This window comes from Borostomias antarcticus (assembly GCF_949987555.1).
Source record: "Borostomias antarcticus genome assembly, chromosome: 6".
Lineage (NCBI taxonomy): Eukaryota > Metazoa > Chordata > Actinopteri > Stomiiformes > Stomiidae > Borostomias > Borostomias antarcticus.
The window spans coordinates 5985289-6005611 of NC_140239.1; the positions used below are offsets into that span (position 1 = coordinate 5985289).

The 20323-nt window shown below is 50.2% G+C and overlaps 1 protein-coding gene and 1 pseudogene across 2 annotated transcripts in view; one reads left to right on the forward strand and one right to left on the reverse strand.

Annotated features, from left to right (window-relative positions):
* Positions 1-15654, forward strand: part of LOC311310750 — a 35457-nt pseudogene extending 19803 nt beyond the window's left edge. Inside the window, exon 2 of the transcript in view lies at positions 15566-15654. The product of the transcript in view is annotated as an uncharacterized misc_RNA (transcript). The remainder of the gene's footprint in view (positions 1-15565) is intronic.
* grid2 (glutamate receptor, ionotropic, delta 2) overlaps positions 1-20323 on the reverse strand; it is a gene marked incomplete at both ends in the record, with an annotated part of 437190 nt that overhangs the window by 406599 nt on the left and 10268 nt on the right. The gene's annotated exons all lie outside the window — the stretch shown is intronic.

Genomic DNA, 20323 nt, shown 5'->3' on the forward strand with positions numbered 1-20323 from the left:
TCCCCCACCTCTCTCTCTCTCTCCATTCTCTTTTTCTACCTCTCTCTCTCTCTCTCTATCTTTATTCTCTTTCTCTACTATCCCTTTTCCATTATCTCTCTCCATTCTCTTTCTCTCTCTTCATTCCTTTTTTGTCTCTCTCTCCATTCTCTTTTCTACCTTTCTCTCTATCCATGCTCTCTCTACCGCTCTCTCTCTCCTGCTTGTTGCCTCCCCTCCCCACTCACTCTCACTCTTTCCACTTTTCTCTCACTCTCTCTCTTCTCTCCATCACCAGTCCCACCCAGTCCTGTCTGTCTCTCTCTCTCTCCTGGGCCGTCCTCTCCTCCCCCCCCCCTCTCTCTCTCTCTCTCTCTCTCTCTCTCTCTCTCTCTCTCTCTCTCTCTCTCTTTCTCTCTCTCTCTCTCTCGGGCTGTCCTCTCCTCCCCCCTCCCTCCTCTCTCTCCTGGCCTGTGCTCTCCTCCCCCTCCCTCCTCTCTCTCTCTCTCTCTCCTCTCCTCCTCTGTTTAGTCCATGACCCAGTCAGCAGGCTGTATCAGAAGGTCACACTGGCTGGTGAAACTGGGCCAGTAGTCTCTCTCCATCCCTCTCTCCCACCCGCCGTCTGACCATCCTTCCTCCTTCTCTCTCTCCTCCCTCTCAGCCAGTCCACCCTGTAATGGTTCCTCTGCCCCCCCCCCTGTCCCTCAAGACCTTGACCGATACCCCAAACCCCCCCCCCCCCCCCCCCCTCGGCTCTCTGGCAGGACGCAATTTACAATTTACGACCATGATACTTTGCTCTCGGGCGGATGATGAACTCGGCGCAACTCCCAGCAGCTGGTCTTTTTGGAGGGGAGAGGGGGGTTGGGGGGGGGACGGGTATGAGGGGGTGGGGCCGTATATCAGCCCCGCCTTCCCCCGGCGCGAGTGGCAACAGCTGTAAATTTGCTTTATGTTGTCATTACTTAGGGCCCGCCGCAGGGCCGGCCCCGGGGGGGCGGAGTGACTTACGGCCGGGGTCCGCAGACCCCAGCGCGGCCCCTCGGCGGAGTGACACAGCGCTGGTAATGACATGTTAAAGCCTCCGTGCGCCGGGGGCCAACTTGCCGGCGGACCCCCGCCAGAAGCCCCCACCAGAGGGCCCCAGCTAAATGGTATTAGTTATTGTCTCGGTCGCAGCGCACCCCTCGTCCTTGAGGTCCAGCAGCTTTATCACCCGCCCTTGGCGGGGTCGCTCTGCCGTAGCGACGCGCGCGCATGCACGCACGCACACGCGTTCTCTCTCTCTCGCGCGCGTGAAAAAAATAAATATATATATAATTCACTCTCTCTCACAGACACACAGGGAGGTGTCAAGGCGACGGTTAAAGGGCTAGTTTAGTGTTTAATGGAGGGTTTATGAGGCGTGGCTATGCTAATCGTGTGTTTGATGACCACACCTGTGGAAGTTAGAGGAGAGAAAGAGAGAGGGATGCTTCAGTCTGGAACCCGCCCCCCCCCCCCCCCGGGCACTGAGACACTGAGGGAGGAGGGAAAGGAGAGAGGGGGGGGGGGGGGAGAGAGAGGGGGAGAGAGGCTCTGATTGCCTTCTTTACAGCCCCAAAGGCCCTGCTGTAAAACCTCCCTCCCCTGACTGCCATCCATCTCTCTCTCTCCACCCCTCTCACTCTCCATCCATCCCTCTCTCCCTCCCTCTCTCCACCCCTCTCACTCTCCATCCATCCCTCTCTCTCTCCCTCCCTCTCTCCACCCCTCTCACTCTCCATCTATCCCTCTCTCTCTCCCTCCCTCTCTCCACCCCTCTCACTCTCCATCCATCCCTCTCTCTCTCCCTCCCTCTCTCCACCCCTCTCACTCTCCATCCATCCCTCTCTCTCTCCCTCCCTCTCCACCCCTCTCACTCTCCATCCATCCCTCTCTCTCCCTCCCTCTCCCTCGCTCTCTCCATCTCTCTTCTCCCCCTCTCCATCCATCCCTCTTAACCCCTCTCTCCATTATTCTATTCCTTCTGATTCCTTCTCCTGATCTCTCTCTCTCCACCCTCTCCCTCAATCTCTCTCGCCCTTTCTCACAATCACCATCTACCGTCATTACCCTCTCCACCCCTTCTCTCTCTCTCTCCCTCTATCCCTCCATCTCTTAATCTGCTTCCTTCCTCTCCTTCAATCTCCCTCCCTCCCTCTACCACTCCGCTCTCTCCATCGCATAAGTAAACTTCTCTCATTCTCAGTCCAGAACGGCTACGGTGTGCATGAAGGTCAAGGAGCCGCATACAGCACACACCTACCACTTTAAAACTCTCTCTCTCTCTCTCTCTCTCTCTTGCTCGCACACACAGTACACACACACACACAGTACACTTACACACACAGTATACACACACACAGTACACACACACACACAGTACACTTACACACACAGTATACACACACACAGTACACACACACACACAGTACACATACACACACAGTATACACACACACAGTACACACACACACAGTACACACACACACACACAGTACACACACATGTGCACACACAGACACACAGACACACACACAGTACACACAGACACACACACAGTCCCGGAACCCCCACAGCCCGCCTCCCTGTGCTCCTAAAGAGAACATTAAGATTAAGCATTTCCGACAGTAGAAATAACTGACTTGGTCATTTACATACACACCAGGAGCATGCTGGGAGCTTGTCTGAGACCGCGAGAGCAGCGCTGTGCTCGAGTCACAGTGATTCACAGTTCAACTCATCCATTCTAAAGCGCTGACACATCAAGTCGGCAACGAGTGGCGGGGGGGGGGTGACGGAGTGGGGGGGGGTGTTGTTATGAAAGAGACCACGCCAAATACGGATGGCCAGGTGGCTAGCGAGGGTGTCCTGAGTCGACTCTGTGAATCACTCCAGACAAGACAACGGCAGATGGCGAACACCTGGAGGGGCACGCCGGCGCCGCGAGGAGCGGAGAGCGCTCGGAGGAGAGACAGCGCGCGTGGGGGGGGTCGCGCTCCCTCTCTCGTCTCCTCCCGTCGTCTGTTCCTCCTCTCGCTCCCCTCCTCCGCTCCGCCGCGGCCTCGGCTAAACCCTCCGTTCTCTCCTGCTTTCTTCTCTTCCTCTCCTCCCATCCCCTTTCCTGTCCCCTCCTCTCCTCTCCTCTCCTCCCATCACTGGTCCATTCCATCTCTCTCAGCCATCTACAAATGTATTTACCTGTCTGTGTGTGTCTGTCTGTCCGTCTGTCTATCCCACCCACGCAAACACACAAACACACGCAGTAGCTGTTGCAAGAGAGAAAGGGAGAGAGAGGTAGAGCGAGAGAGAAAGGGAGAGAGAGAGATAGAGAGAGAGATAGAGAGAGAGAGAGAGAGGTAGAGAGAGAGTCGACTGTCCCTGCTCAAATAAACAATCAATAAAGTAAAGAGAGAGAGAGAGAGAGAGAGAGAGAGAGGTATAGAGAGAGAGAAAGGGAGAGAGAGATAGAGAGAGAGAGGTATAGAGAGAGAGAGAGAGAGAGAGAGAGAGAGAGAGATACGGAGCACTGTTGGAACTGGAGGCATGTCCTCTCCAGGACTAAAGGTGCTCTGGTGGGGTCTTTCTGTGTGGAGTTTGCATGTTCTCCCCACAAAAAACACATGCAGAAGAACAGATGCTCTCCAGTCCTGTCCCTGACCAGGAACCTGGACTGAGCACTTTGACCTGGTCCCCGGACGCCACTGACGAGGCTGACCGCAGCTCCCAGCAGTCCCTGTGCCTCCAGGGGCATCATGGGCTGATCCCACAGGACAATAATACCAGTCCTATTATGTATGCAGCTAGCCACTCAATCACACACACACACACACACACACACACACACACAGCTAGTCTCTTCCATTATATTGTACCTCAGTGTGGGTTTGTCTGGTCATCAGCCAACAAAGCCGTTTCCTGTTAATCACTGCGGTACATTCGGCGATGTGGAAAGTATTCATACTGTGACAATGAAGAGGGTCGCAGCACCCTCGAGCTCTGATGCGAAAATATTTAATGACACAAAAAAAACACGTTTTTTTGAAGCAGCTCTGCTCCTTCATCAGGGTTAATCAGAGATAATTGTTGCCGCTGTCATTAAATCATTTTTGCACCAGAGCTTGGCGTGTGACGACCCACTTCATTTGCGGGTTTGTTTTCCCCTGGCTGGCACCTCTTCACCACGGGTGTTACTTTGACGAGGCATACTTGCCACAACACCCCCCCCCAAAATTGGACATCTGTGTTTGGAGCAGTGGCCGCTGGCCGAACGGCTGGGGGTTGCGGGTTCGAAACCTACATAACACCAGACAAAGCGGCCTGTGTCGAGTCCTGCCGTGCTCTGGACAACAAGGCGCCGGTGGTTGGCGCTCCAGACGGCGCTCCGGGCGGCTCGAGATCTCCGATCTCCTCACATGTCGCCGCGGCGAGACGATGACGGCAGGCCGAGCGCGGGGGCGTCCACGGTCGCGGAGCCGGGTTTCTCTCTCTCCCCCCCCCCCCCCTACCGCCTCCCCCCTCCCCCCCCGCCTCGTTCTAGAGCGCCTCGCGCCTCACAGCAGTGCCCCCGTCGCTGCCTTGCTCCCGGCTGTGTGTACAGTGGATAGCGACGATATAAAGGTTTAGAAATTAGATAATTTAATCGATAAACGCCGTCGAGACAAAGCGATACGTTGTGGTACGGTAGGTATCCAGTCTCCCTCCAGCTACGGTATAATTGCTTCATCCACCATCTGGAGCACGCTCAGACCACAGCAAGTCTCGTACTTATTACTCCACATATAGAACACTACAATGAAGAATAATGCATAGTAGAATAAGGTGGAATACGTAATAAGTTCAGGGATAGTTCAGATACAACGGCAAGCCCTATTCTCCAGCCGTATATGTTGTAGTAGAACCCAGGATAACTCGGTAGGACACAGTAGATGACCATAGAATAAAGTTGAATCTTCATTGTGGTGACACCGTACCCTAATTTAGTGGCCCTCAACCTTCTTGAGCTCTGGACACTTGGCATATTTCAAAAAATCCTGAATAGCCACCGACCCCATCTCCTCACAACAATATATATAATTTAGTATACAAGAAGCCCTAACAGTCACTTCTATTGTATACATATTTAACATTAATGATCTTTATATGGGCCAGTTTCAAGCCCCCCCCCTCCCATCACACTTTTTTGCACCACAAAAAGTAACAATTTGACACATTTGATGGCATCCATGACACTTGACTCTCTTTTGACTCATATCCTTATTTGTGCATAGCAATTCAAGAATATGTGAGTTGGAATAAGCCTATTGGTTCATTTTAGAACAGTAAGTCTTATTTTGTTCTTACATTTATTGGGCTTATACAATATTACTGAAACATAATATATATATATATATATTAAACAAACACTCTCCCAAGGACCCTGTATTTACCACAGGTTGAGAAACTGCCCTAAGGCATTTCCACCGTAGAGATTATATCAATATTTGACATTTAGGTAGTAGGAAAAACAGCTTGTGTTTGAGGTTGGATTTAACGATCCCTTCACTTCAAAGTTGTGGCGCGCAGATTGAAGAGCGTGGACCGTGGATGGCGAGGCCGCGAGTCATCACGTATGGCGGGGAGCGGCTCCACGCCCGGGATCCCAGGATCACTGCTTTTGAGCCGCAGGTTGAGCAGGTTATTCATCTCCATCAAGATGAAAGGAGCCTTCGCAGCGGCGGCGGCCGAGCCATCGTAGAACAGATCAGAACCAGAATAAAACTGAATACTAAAGCATTCTTTGAAATGGAATAGATTAGAAAGGTACTTGATGTGCAGACTACTGATGGCCCTGAAGTATAAAGAGGTTAAGGGGTTTTTCTTCAGTTAAAGTTTTTTGACTTTTGACAAGCCGATAGTGGAGCGGCTAAGAGCTGATTTTAGGCAGAATCGTTCAGTTGGTGATACAAGCATGACAATTGGCATGAACAGTCTCCATGTGTCACTTAACAAGAAAATTGTCCGAGTCAACTTGAATTTTCAAGATGTCGGCAATTTTCAAGATGACAATGACATGAACAGTCTCCCTGAGTCACTTAATGAGAAAATGTTCCCAGCACATTACAATTTCAAGATGGCGGCCATTTTTCAAGATGGCCACCATCTTAGTGGAGCAGTTAAGTTATGTTTAGTTGGTGATACAAGCATGAAAATTGGCATGAGCAGTCTCCATGGATCATGTGACAAGACACTGCTCACAACCAGTTGAGATTTCAAGATGGCAGCCCACCTTACTGGAGTAGTTAAGTGATGTAGCCTAATTATTCAATTGGTGATACAAGCATGGGAATTGACATGAGAAGTCTCCATGGGTCACTTGACAAGAAACTGCTCACTGTCACTTAAAATGTCAAGATGGCGGCCATTTTCAAGATGGCCACCCACCACCTTAGTGCTTGTATCACCAACTAAACAATTACATCACTTAACTGTTCCACTGAGATGGCGGCCATCTTGAAAATGCAAGTTGGCTCGGACCATTTTCTTGTTAAGTGACCCATGGAAACAGCTCATGTCAATTTTCATGCTTGTATCACCAACTGAAAGATTACGTCATTTATGTGCTCCACTATGATAATAAAAGCCTAACTTAGTTGTGTGTCCTCTTGTGTTGGTGGGAAGTCTGTGCCAGGCTAGGCTGCCCCCTGTTACAGGGGGCTGTACCTGGCAAGGGCAGCAGCCAACCCGCAGTTTAGCAACAATCCACCGTTAACGCGTTAAATAATAGATCTTTCGTCCCCAGCGCTCCGCCTGCGCCATCCATCTTGACCAGGGAGGGGCTTCCTGTCCACTCTGAACGCATCTTGTTTTCCCTCATGGCAAAACTTGATCAAGCTGATCTAATGAAAAATTCACCAGGCGCTTAGACGTAAAATGGCCCATCATGCATTATGTAAGGGAGTGCAGTCTAACCGTTTCCTCTCTCGTTTTCTTTCTCTCCCTTGTGTACTCCTCGTCTCCTCGTTAAGGAATGCCTGAGGAAAACACAAACCTTGAGATCCTTTCTCTTCCGCTGCTCTCTATCTTTTCGCTCCCTTCTTTTCCCTGTCCCTTCCTCAGGTGATATGTGGCTGACATCAGTCACCAGATGTGATATCTGTGCCCCTTAGCGGGATTTGAACTATGGAAGCGTTATTATTCAACACAATTGAAGCCTCCTCTAGATCTCCTCTAGATCCCAAGAGGTCATCTGAAGTGACAATTAAAGGTAAAAGGTGCCGTCTTGAACCAAAATCTTTTTGGGGGAGTTGTCCCCTCAGTTGAGCCTTCAGAAAAAGAAAAAAAAAGAAATGTAGGAACCCCCAAAAACGTTCTACCAGCCACAGAATCAACCTGGAAATCGTTTAGAAACTGTTTATTCTGAGATGTTTCCTCTCTGCTGCTCTAGTAAGAGATATAATACACCCTGTTAGTCGCTCAGTAACAACTGACCTTTGGTCCTGACAGCATAAACATGCTGGTCTCCGCTGTTACATGGCTGTTAGCTCTGAAGGTCTGGAGAATGTCAGGGTCAATCAGTGTGACAAAATACATGCAGATGAGGAGCAGGAAGTCAGCATTTTCTCTGGGAAAGCCCGGCAGGAAGTCAACGCTAGCATTTCCTCTGGGGAAGCAGGAAGTCAGAGCTAGCATTTCCCCGGGTAAGCAGGAAGTCAGAACTAGCATTTTCCCCGGGTAAGCAGGAAGTCAGCTAACATTGAAGTGAAAAGACCAACATACTGTAGCCCGATGATGTTGTTTTTGCCGTTGTTCTGTACTGCTCCCTCTACGGAGCCTGCGTGCCTTCCTGCCACCTGTCATGGCCGTGTTTACGAGGGGGGAGAGGCACGCTCACCTCCATGACCAACGTACTGTAGCCTGACCTGGTCTGCTACTACAGCCAGGGAGGGAGGGAGGGAGAGAGAGAAATGGGGGGATACAGCAGTGCTCACCTCCTCTGCTACTACAGCCAGAGGTGGAGAAAGGGAGGAAAGGAGGGAGGCAGAGAGAGGGAGAGAGAGAAGGAGAGAGAAAGAGTGAGGGAGAGAGACAGAGAGAGAGAGAGGCAGAAAGACGGAGAGAGTGAACAGTAGAGAAAGAGAGAGAAAGACAAATGGGTAGAAAAGGGGCCGGGCAGCTCAGGGTACGAACCGTATGATGCCATTAAATGATTAAATGATTTCTGCCATTTATAATGGCTTCTGCGGCTCGCGTCGTGAAGGGAGATTTGTGGTGTAGAAAAAACATGTCCATCAAGATCTACCACCCAGAGGGGAAGGCCAGGCCGGCGTGGGCCACGGCACAGCCCAGATCTCACAACCCCCTTTCAGGGTGCCAATATAAAACTTGTTAATAATCACGTTAGCCTGAGTAGAAGCCATCACACGGCCGGAATGAGGTTGAGATTGGGGCTCTCTCTTTAAGGCAGAGTTAATAGCCTGTTTGATCGCAATCCCGACTGGACCACACTCTGGCCAAGAACAACCTCGCCGGGAAATACGCGCGACGTAATTACACGGCTGGAATTGTTATGGGAGACGAGTTAGATGGACGCCTCACGTGGATTTCTGAAAAGGCATCCTGCATATAGACCAACCCCAAACAGCGTTCACTGTTGAATGGACAGGTGCATTCGTTCTCAAAAGGTCAGGAGTCCAAAAGCCGTGAAATAGTCTTTTCTGAAAGTGTGACAAGCGTGTGCACTGGTGTAATTGCGTGTAATCGCAGTTCAACATGATGACCTTATACTTGAGATGGCTCGTGCTTGATACAGTGTGTCAGAAAGGGGCTTCCCACCTCTGACATCATGGTCGTGTCATAGGTACGTTCTTCTTCACGGATCCTGTAATAAACTGTGTTCCGTACTGTATCTGTCGCACATAGTTGCTGTTCTCACCACTTGACGAAAGACAAATTCAAGGGCATGTTCTGGAGGCGATATTTGCGCTTCTCAGATGAGCGTTGATCCAAGCCACTTCTGGCACCACTAAAATCCACACCTCACCAATCTCACATCTACAATCCCAACAACAAGACCTAATCAATCGTGATATTTACACCGTACGACATCCAAACCTCGTCAGCCGCATACCGCATCTGCACCGACCGCATCCAAACTTCACCAGATCACGTGTCTCTGACCGACACCCAGACCTAAGCACTCAGGACTGATGTGATATGTGGAGTCCTTGTGTGTCTGAGAGCATCATGCAGGCGAGCAGTCCATCCTTTCTGGTGAGATTGCCTGCTGTGTGATTTAGTATCCGACACTCCATCTTGTTTATAGGCTTTCTATAAGGGGAGCTAGTCTGGGACACTGTATGCAAATGAAGGATAGGCGCTTGATTGTGTGGGCTGAGGGACAGTGATACTGCCTTTACGAGAGGGCGGGGCTGGTTGTCCATCTCATATATTACTCACATATGCACACACACATACTGTACATAAAAAATGCACATATACTGTAGACACAACCAAACACAATCCCTCTCTCTTGGCTCTGAAATGTCACTCTCGATCTCTCTTTCTTCGTCCTTCTCTCTCTCTCTCTCTCTCCTGCTCTCTCGTTCTCATTCTCTCTCTCTCCCTTCCTCTCAATCTCTCTCTCCCTCTCCTCTTTCTCTCTCCTGCTCTCTCGTTCTTGTTCTCTCTCTGTCTTCCTCTCTCTATCTCTCTCCTTCTCTCCCTCTCTCCTCTCTCACTCTCTCCCTCTCTCCTCTCCATCTCTCCCCTCTCTCTATCCGTCTCTCTCCCCTCTCTCTCTCTGTCTCTCTCCCCTCTCTCTCTCTGTCTCTCTCCTCTACCTCTCTCTCTCTCCCTCTCTCCCTCTCTCCTACCCTCTCTCCTCTCTCTCTCTCCCTCTTTCCCCCTCTCTGTCTCTCTCCCCTCTCTCTCTCCCTCTCTCCTACCCTCTCTCCTTGTCTTTGCCCTTTAAAGCGCCTCTCCTCCTCCGGTGCCTGACTCATCCACTACCACAATCTCAATCGATCAAACGAATCCGGAGGAACAACACACAGTCCAACCGGCCAGAGCTTCAGAGTGGAGCCGCGCGGGCTCACTCCTCCAGACTTCGAACCTCTGGCAAATATTGACCCAGTAGATGTAATTGAGTGGAAGGACGACTTGGAGGAGGCGGAGCATGGCCGTTAAAACGGACAACCTCTCACCAGCGGAACATACTGTACACGCCGGACGGGGGGTTAGGACGTGATATCATATTCCAGACAGGACGTGAGGTCATAATGCTAATGCTAATAGGAGGGAAGTAGCTGGTGATAAACCTCTCGGGCGGAGACCATGAATAAGATATCACTTTAATCTTCTTCGAGCAGGAACAATATCTCGTCGACCAGTGGCCACAGAACTTCATAAAGTCCCCTGTAAAGATCATAAAGGCGGACATATTCCATTACCTGACCCTCCCGACCTTGGCGGCTCGTTACGAGGCCAGCCCAGGGTGTCTAACCAGCTTGTTGACTGGCGTTTATGATATATCATAAAGTGTATGGCTTCCATGAATGCTCGGTCTGCACCATCTACATTTGAAAACGGAAATGAACAGATATTGCATCCTGGCGCCTCGGTGCATCGGGCGGGCTGGCTCTTTCATCTGGGCCTTGTCAGAGTACCACTGCCTTGTGAATAATCACCACTATCCCTGACCACACCCAGGGAAACGAGAGAGAGAGACAGAAAGGGAGGGAAACAGAGAGAGAGAGAGAGGGAGAGAGAGAGGGTGAGGTAGAGAGATAAAGAGAGAGACAGGGAGAGAGAGGGGGAGGGATAGAGTATTAGAGAGGGAGAGAGAGGGGGAGAGAGGAAGAGATAGAGAGAGGTGGGAGAGTATTAGAGAGAGAGGGGGAGAGAGAGAGAATTATAGAAAGACATGGTGGGGTGATTAGGGACCCCGCCTTACAAATTAAAGTGGCACGGCGACGAACCAATAAGAACTGGCCGTGTCGTAAAGCCAGCCGTTTATGTTATTAGATTTACGACACGGGGCCAGTTGATTGGAGCTTTACAACCGACGAGTGAAGGCAGGACTATGCATGAGATGAAGGGTCGTGAAGGCCATTAGCTGCAATATTAAACAAAACCAATAAAGATACCAATCAGCTCTATAGCCCACATGATGACACCACTAACGAGGACGGACAGCAGAGATAACACTCCACCGACACACACACACATCACAGAACATAGGCCTGTGTGTGTGTGTGTGTGTGTGTGTGCGTGCGTGCGTGCGTGTATCACATGTAAGCTATAAAATCACACCCAGGTGGTGAAGTGGTGTAGCTTTGTGAGCAATCTATACTGCCCTCTGCTGGTGTGCAAAGGTATTGGCTACTCCTGACTGCTCTAAATTTCATGCTACGGACGGACACACACACACACACACACACACACACACGAACGGACACAGATGTCAGGTATACAAGCAGCTACACTGCTTATATGGTAAACACACCCAAGTGAAAAGGAGTAGAGCATTAACACAGTTGGCATTTAGAAAAGCGTGTGATCAGTCTTTAATACGGATCCTCCTACAGTAATACACCTCTGTCCCTCTCCTCTCTTTCCTCCTCTCCTCTCATCTCCTCTCCCCTTCCCTCCTCTCCTCCTCCTACTTCATCAACACAGCCCTGAAGGACATCCTCACACCGCATGCATATCAAACATTAGCCTACATTAGCATCACAAAGGCAGAAGCAATTCTATTGTCTTTTATGGAGAGAGAACCCCCCCCCCCCCCCCCCCCAGGTCCCCAGCCTCGCACGCCCTTGTCACTATGCAACAATGCCCTGGGCTAGGTAAGTACACACACACACACACACACACACACACACACACAGACAAACACACACACAAACATACTTGCTTATTAAGAGAAAACCATGCAGCAGTGAAGCATAGCACTTTATTCCTCAGACATGCAGCGTAGTGTTTCCTTATGAGACGTTGCCACTCCTAGAGCCAGTAAACAGTGTGAGTGAGTGTGTAAGTGTGTGTGAGTGCGTAAGTGTGTGTGAGTGAGTGAGTGAGTGAGTGTGTGAGTGAGTGAGTGAGTGAGTGAGTGAGTGAGTGAGTGAGTGAGTGAGTGAGTGAGTGAGTGAGTGAGTGAGTGAGTGAGTGAGTGAGTGAGTATGTGTCAGTGTGTGAGTGAAAGAGAGAGTGCGTGTGTGTGAGAGCATGTGTGTGTGTGTGTGTGTGTGTGTATGTGTGAGTGTGTATGTGTGAATGTGTGTGTGTGTGTGTGTGTGTGTGTGTGTGTGTGTGTGTGTTTGTGTGTGTATGTGTGAATGTGTGTGTGTGTGTGTGTGTGTGCTAGCGAGGTTTTAGTGATGCGTCTAGACGCTCCATGTAGGTATGCAAGGAACCCCCTCCCTTAGTTCCTACCGCTGGCCGACCCCCTGGATACAGGAAGCCACGTGGGTAAGCCTTCCGAGGTCAGTACTTCTCTCAGCTCTCTGATCAATATACCATCAACCTTGCCAGACGAATACTGGACGATCCTTCCCATCCACTCTTCTCAGAGTTCCCCCTACTCCCCTCTGGACGCAGGTTTAGAGTGCCCAAAACAAGGACAAAACGAGCCAGCACTTCTTTTGTGCCAAGAAGCATTAAATTATTGAACAGCTGTTGATGCCTGTTGCAGTGATAATGATGTTGATGCGATGATGTTGGTGAGGATGGTGATGACGATGATGGTGGTTGGTGACATTGTGGTGTTGGTGATGGGCGTACATTTTAATGTTTTCTGTATGCTTGACGTGTGCTAAACAAATTTCCCTCTGGGGCAATAAAGGTTTCAATTCAATTAAAAAAAATACTTCACCAAGACCCCTCGCCTTGCCTCCACGTGGCAGCACACGGTAACTGGACTCTCGCGACTTCAGGCTAAAAGGTAGGGGATCGAAGGGCAGCAGTGCACCATCCACCAGTCACTGCCCCGCTGCCTTGCTGGTAAGTCCAGGAAGACCAAGGCTAGGGGAGCCCACCCTGAGAGAGGAACACGTAGGCGGGCCACGACAGATTGGCAACCCCAGTGGCACTTGAAAACATTATTGCACAGGTCTCTCCTTCTGACCTTGGTGGATCCAGAACAGCATTGGATTCCAAACCGGATCAAAGTCTGGCAGCGATAGGAAATCTGGTAATGGAGGCAGGTGAGAATGAACTGGGAGCCTCTTGTCAGACCCCTGCATGTCAGCAATACATGGCTATAATGGTCGCTATCAGCTGGGATTGGAGTTGCAGATGATTTTGGCAGACCCCTGTATGACTGAGCAGTCCTATTTGGGAGCCGTACTGCTCACCCCATATCTGGGGGGAGGCCTAGAAAAGGTGATCTACACAATGCCCACTCTACACCTCCCGGGTAGGGTATCGCACCTACCGGGGCATTCCACTACAGCGGTCGAAAAACAAGAAATAATCAATTTCCCCTGAAATTGGCTGCATGGAACATAAGAACCCTCTGTCCGTCTACGAAAAACTGGCAAGAAGCGGTTGGACTGGGCCCGGCTTGAAGAAGCCGAAGCCTGGAATAACTTACGATGCTCCATTGCTGGGAAGCTGCAGGAAATCGACTCCCTCCTGAGCCCAGTAGGCAGTGTTGATGACAACTGGACCTGTCTTAGCTCAAAGCTATATGAAGCAGCAGCCAAGTCCATTGGCTACCGCCGGAGGAGGCATCAGGACTGGTTTGACAAAAACTCATCAATCAATCAAAACCATGCTGGACACCAGCTTTGAACAACCCTACATCTGGCAGGCTGAAGCAGCACTGGAGAACATCAAGGAAGGAGGTGCAGTCTGTTTTAAGAAAACTGAAAAATGACTGGCCAGAGAAATCAAGGAATTTGAGGTGAAAAACGACATTGGCCCCAAGAACTCTTCTCTCTCCCCCCGTGAAGTCCGCTGATGGCTCAACCCTCATAAAGGACCAGAAGAAAGTTGTGGATAGATGGGCTGAACACTTCCAGAACCAACCTGCCACTCCTGATCTGGCAGTTCTGGAGGAGCTGCCCATTTACCCAACCACTGAAGAACTGGATCTTCCACCAACCTTCTCTGAAGTCCTGGCTGCAGTTAAGTCACTTAAAAACAACAAGAGCACTGGCCCTGGTGGCATCCCTGCAGAGATCCTTAAACAGGGAGGATATTTCTGCACTAGAGCAAGTTTTCACTTTATTGCCGACGTATGGAAGCATGAAGCAGTCCCCCAACAATGGTGGGATGCAAATATTGTTACCATTTACAAAGGGAAAGGTGAGAAGTCTACCTGCGGCAATAGTAGCGGAATATCCCTTCTTTCTGTTACCAGGAAGCCCCAGGCTGCTACTAAGGTCAAAACTGTAAACATAGTGGAGATACAGTATGCAGATGACTGTGCCTTTGTGGCACATACATCAGAGGCAAGGCAAGGCAGGTTTATTTGTATAGCATATTTCAGCAACAAGGCAATTCAAAGTGTTTTACATGAGTCATTAAAAGCATCAAGACAAAGTGCAACAAATATAAGGTCATATAAAACGAAATGCAAAAAAGAACATTTAAAACAAAATGCAGGAAAAATAAAATACAGGAATAAAAGTTACAGCGCAGTGTATGAATGAATAATTATTTGATTTAATAAAAAGCAGTGGCAAAAAGAAAAGTCTTCAGTCTTGATTTAAAAGAACAGAGTTGCCGCACACCTGCAGTTTTCTGGAATTTGTTCCAGATATGTGGAGCATAAAAAATGAACGCTGCATCTCCATGTTTTGTTTTAACTCTGGGGACAGAAAGCAGACCTGTGCCAGACGACCTGAGAGGTCTGGATGGTTCATAACGTGCAGCAGATCAGAATTATATCTTTGCCCCTAAACTATTCAGTGCTTTATAAACCAACAGCAGTATTTTAAAGTCAATTCTTTGACAGACAGGAAGCCAGTGTAAGGACCTCAGAACTGGAGTGATGTGATCCACTTTCTTGGTCTTAGTGAGGACTCGAGCAGCAGCGTTCTGAATCAGCTGCAGCTGTCTGATCGATTCAGAGACCTGTAAACACACCATTACAGTAGTCGAGTCTACTGAAGATAAATGCATGGACAAGTTTTTCCAGATCCTGCTGCGACATAAATCCTTTAATCCTTGATATATTCTTCAGGTGGTAATAGGCTGACTTTGTAATTGTCTTAATCAGAGGCTCTGCATGCAACATTAACGACTGCTGTGGAAGCTTATAGCAGACTAAGTCTCACTGTGAACACTGCAAAGACGGAGGTACTCTGCCAGTGGAACTCACCTCCCCCAACTCCACCGCTATCACCTGTCTTCAACATCGACAACACGTATTTAGCAGTAGTCCCAGACTTTAAATATCTTGGGTGTATCCTCTCTGAAAACTGTTTATGGACAATGATGTTCAGAACCAGATAAAGTCTGCCTCAGCCTCCTTTGGTAGGCTGCGTAAGAGGGTGTTTGTGAACAAAGATAGCACACACCAAGGTAGCGGTCTATCAAGCCATCTGTGTCTCCACACTACTCTCTGGCTGTGAAGCCTGGAACCTGTGCCGGCGCCACATCCGCCAGCTGGAGAACTTCCACATCAGATGTCTCCAGCGCATCCTTTGGGCTAACCTGGCGTGACCGTGTACCGCACACGGAAGTCCTGAAGAGAACCGGTACCAAGAGCATGGAGCCCCCATTTCTTCAGCACCGACTGCGATGGGTTGGCCGCACCGTCAGAAAGTCAGAGGACAGGCTTTCATGGCAACTGCTGTATGGTCAATTACATCGTGGCCAGCGATCTGTGGGAGGTTAAAAGCGAGGATTCAAGGACCAGCTCAAAACAGCACTCAAGAGATGTGGAATACAGTACACACAGCTGGAAAGCTCTGCCTCAGAAAGCTCTTACTGGAGGGAACTTTGCTCTGCTGGACTACAGCGCTCTGGAGAGGAGAGGAGTGAGGCGAGGGAAAGGAAACGGCAGGGGAGGAATGGACACTGCAGCCAAAATGACAACTAATACTGAGTTCATATGCCCTTACGGCCATAGACCATATGGCTCTCGCATTGGACTTCACAGTCACCTCAAAACTCACCAAAAGAAGTAGAAGTCATCATCGGATACGATGGACTACCGTAAGCAAGCAAGTGAGGGAGTGTGTGTGTGTGTGTGTGTGTGTGTGTGTGTGTGTGTGTGTGTGTGTGTGTGTGTGTGTGTGTGTGTGTGTGTGTGTGTGTGAGAGAGAGAGAGAGAGAGAGAGTGAGTGAGTGAGTGTGTGTGTGTGTGAATGTGTGTGAGATGAGACGGAGAGCCCAGAGGCACACATCTGGGAGAGTGTTTTTGATCAGCAGAGCTCCTTCCTCTAAGTTTGTCTGATAACACAATCTCACAACCATGCACCCGGACTCTGCTTCACTTCACTTCACTTCACTCCTCCTCCTCCTCCTCCTCCTCCTCCTCTTCGTCTTCCTCCTCCTCCAGCCTGATGACTCAGAGCCAGCTTCACCTGCTCCTCTTTGATCATACTAGCCCTGTTCCTGTTCACAAGCACACACACACACAGGCACACACACACACACACACACGCACACACACATACACACACACTGACACACATATTCACACACACATACACACACACACACACACAGACACACCGCACAAAAGTTGAAGTCCTACAATAGTTTCACATCCCTAGTGTTTGAGTAATCAGACCCACGTTTCAAGGGAGGTAACAGTACTCTCCTGCTTATTGAAATGGAGACACTCCACTAAAAGCCTCTTTGTCTTGAGACATACTAGCTCACAGCTGGAGGAATAATCCTAAGTGGAAATCGAACAACTGCTTTTATGTAAGACACGCAATGACAACTTCTCTCCAGCCGGCCAATCAGTGTGGAATGACCGAGCGAGGAGTGAGCGAAGGGTGGATAAGCACCACAATACTGTCATTAACCTGTCACTGCTAAGCTCTTTATCATAGACGTATTGGTTAAATTCCTGTCCCATTCAGCATGAATGCAAGATAAACACCAGCACAATAAGGAGAGAGATACATAGTTCTGACATAATCAGTAAACAAACGATTTCTATAGGATCATATCCAGACAGTTGCGCACGCACGCACGCACGCACGCACGCACGCACGCACGCACGCACGCACGCACACACACACACACACACACACACACACACACACACACACACACACACACACACACACACACACACACACACACACACACACACACACGCATATGAAACAGATGTAACGATATCATCTGTCTCACTGACAGCCCTCATGTTAGACTCGAGCATGAAACAGGACAGGGCCACTGTATTACCGCCACAACTACAGTACAGTAACATGTTTACAACCCACCCCCCCCCCCACACACACACACCTGTTTCTTTTACACCCCCCAAAACAGACACTAACCCTGGACCTTAAGGGCACGGCCACCGCAGCCCCAGCTGGTTCAAACTGCGCAAAGATGGAAAAAGGGATTAATAATCGCTGACGTGCCACCTACTGTTCTCTGCTGGACAGTCACACTGTGCTGAGTGACAGGCGGAGTGGGGTATGTCGGATCGGACTGTCGGATCTGACACCCACCCACCTATGGAGGGATTAGGTCCATCCTGCTCATCTTTTCTATTAGAATGTATTATCTCCTGTCACTCTGATTCTCTCTGCCGGGTGAGGAGTATGTCAGGCACACATACACGCACGCACACACACACACACGTGCGCTGGGACGCATGGGCACGCTACGGCACGCACACGCACGCACGGACACACACGCACATGTAAAGCGATCTTTATCATACCAGCAGACCTCGCTCATGTCGTTGCTCCTCCTTCCTTCGTGTGTACAATCAATCAATCAAAGCTTTATTTGTATAGCGCATTTCATACCCAGAGGCAACACAATGCGCTTTACAGAGAACATAGTACATAGTACACACACGCACACGCACACACCAACACCAACCAGACTCCATTGGCAGGGCCATCCAAGCATGAAGTTAGCTTTAATTTGCCAGACCTGAATGGCCCCTAGGCCGGGAGCCCGTCTCCCGTTTCTGTAGCGCCACCCCCTGGACCGGACACTATCCCGTCACAGGGCCCAATGCCCTTGCACTACTGTGTGTGTCCCCCCCACCAGAACCCATCCCCCCCGACACACACACACACAGACACTCGTTGCTTTTCTCGGTACCGTGGAGCTGGATCGGGGCCCGATGCCCGGCGGAACGCACGACTAAATCAGCCGCTCCCTCATCCGGTCTCCAGAAGGACTTTAATTAGCTTTGAGCGCCCCGCTCCGTCTGCCACGCCCTCCTTCCCCGAACCAGGCCCCATGACGGCTCAATTGATTTTAGTGAGGGGGAGTTTGGGGGGGAGGGGCGGGGGGTGTGTGGGGGGGGGTTCACCCGGCTAGCTCAGCGGTGTCTGCATCTCACTCAGCCATTTTCTCAAGCCGGACCGTTCGGCCTGATTAGGACCGGGGGGCCCTGAAACGCGGGGGGGGGGGGGGGGGGGGCGTGGCCCAGAGCGGCGCTCCGGCGGAAACGTTTCCAACCGGGCAGGTGGTCTGAGATGCCGTGCATCCCGGTGCCCGGAGCTGACAGCCAGAATTAAGAGCGGGAACCAAAGACAGCCGGGGAAGAAATGAAAACAACGACGACGGCAAAGTACAAAAGAGCAAAGAGCCGTGTAAGACAGACGCTCGGCTCGGCTTTCAATAACAAAACCCTTGACCTTTCGGTGTTGTCATTTCACAATTGGATGTACTGTACGCACGCACGCACCCACACAAAGTACTTGCTCTGTGCATGTGTGAGTGTGCGTGCGTGTGTGTGTGTGTGTGCGTCTAACAGGTGGTGCGTGTGTGTGTGTGTGTGCGTCTAACAGGTGTCTGTGCATTGCTCATTCCTATGGCCTCCCACAACTTCGAACCCAGGTCCTCGGATTTGCGAACACGTCAAGCCGGTCTGTCTTCGATGGCGTGAGTGGGCGGTATTTAATGTATAACGAGGAGTGAGTTTAAAACCAGTTCAACTCGGCTATACTTGCATGTGCGTGCGTGTCTGTGTGTGGGTCTGTGTGTGTGTACAGCATGTGGGTGTGTAGCCGTAGGAAGTTAGAGCGGTGTGATTGATGACAGCGTGGCAAGTCGTTTCGCTCTGACATGTCTCTTATAGTAATTAAGCCCCTCCCATGGCGACATCACAGCTAGCGATGCCTAATTGTCTTCCAGAGGCTGGCAGTGGAGGGCGGAGGGGTGGAGCGCTGTGCCAGACATGAGGATGTCTGGGTGGAATCCCAAATGAAGGCGTTGGGGGGGGGGGAGTGGAGGGTGTGCCAGCGTGCCAGTCTGTGTCTCGGGCTGCAGCCTAGTACTGGAAGATGGGGAGCACTGGCATACTGCAACTCCGGCTCTAGATCATTAACTCACTCCAATTAGAGAGAGAGAGAGAGAGAGGGAGAGAGAGAGAGAGAGAGAGAGAGAGAGAAGAAAAAAGGAGGTCCATTGTGCCCCAAGCTATGTGTTTAAACTAACTAACAAATTTGTCTAATCTCTCATTGGAGCCAGCTCTAACCAACATCTTTCTTTCTCTCTCTCTCTCTCATCCTCTCTCTCTCATCCTCTCTCTGTCTCTCTCATCCTCTATCTCATCCTCTCTCTGTCTCTCATCCTCTATCTCATCCTCTATCTCTGTCTCTCATCCTCTCTAATCCTCTCTGTCTCTCTCTGTCTCTCTCATCCTCTCTCTGTCTCTCATCCTCTCTCTCATCCTCTCTGTCTCTCTCATCCTTTATCTCATCCTCTCTCATCCCCTCTCTCTGTCTCTCATCCTCTCTCTAATCTTCTCTCGCTGTCTCTCTCTCTGTCTCTCTCATCCTCTCTCATCCCCTCTCTCTGTCTCTCTCATCCTCTCTCTCTCATCCCCTGTCTCTCATCTTCTCTCTAATCCTCTCTGTCTCTCTCTCTGTCTCTCTCATCCGCTCTCTCTCATCCCCTCTCTCTGTCTCTCTGTCTCTCTCATCCTCTCTCTCTCATCCCCTCTCTCTGTCTCATCCTCTCTCTCTGTCTCTCTGTATCTGTCTCTCTCATCCTCTCTCTCTCATCCCCTCTCTCATCCCCTCTCTCTGTCTCTCATCCTCTCTCTCATCCTCTCTCTCTGTCTCTCTCTCTGTCTCTCTCTCTGTCTCTCTCTCTCTCTCTCATCCTCTCTGTCTACCACTCTTTGTTGTTTACTCTTTGTGTTTAGAAGCTGCTGCCCAGGCAACACCACCACTGC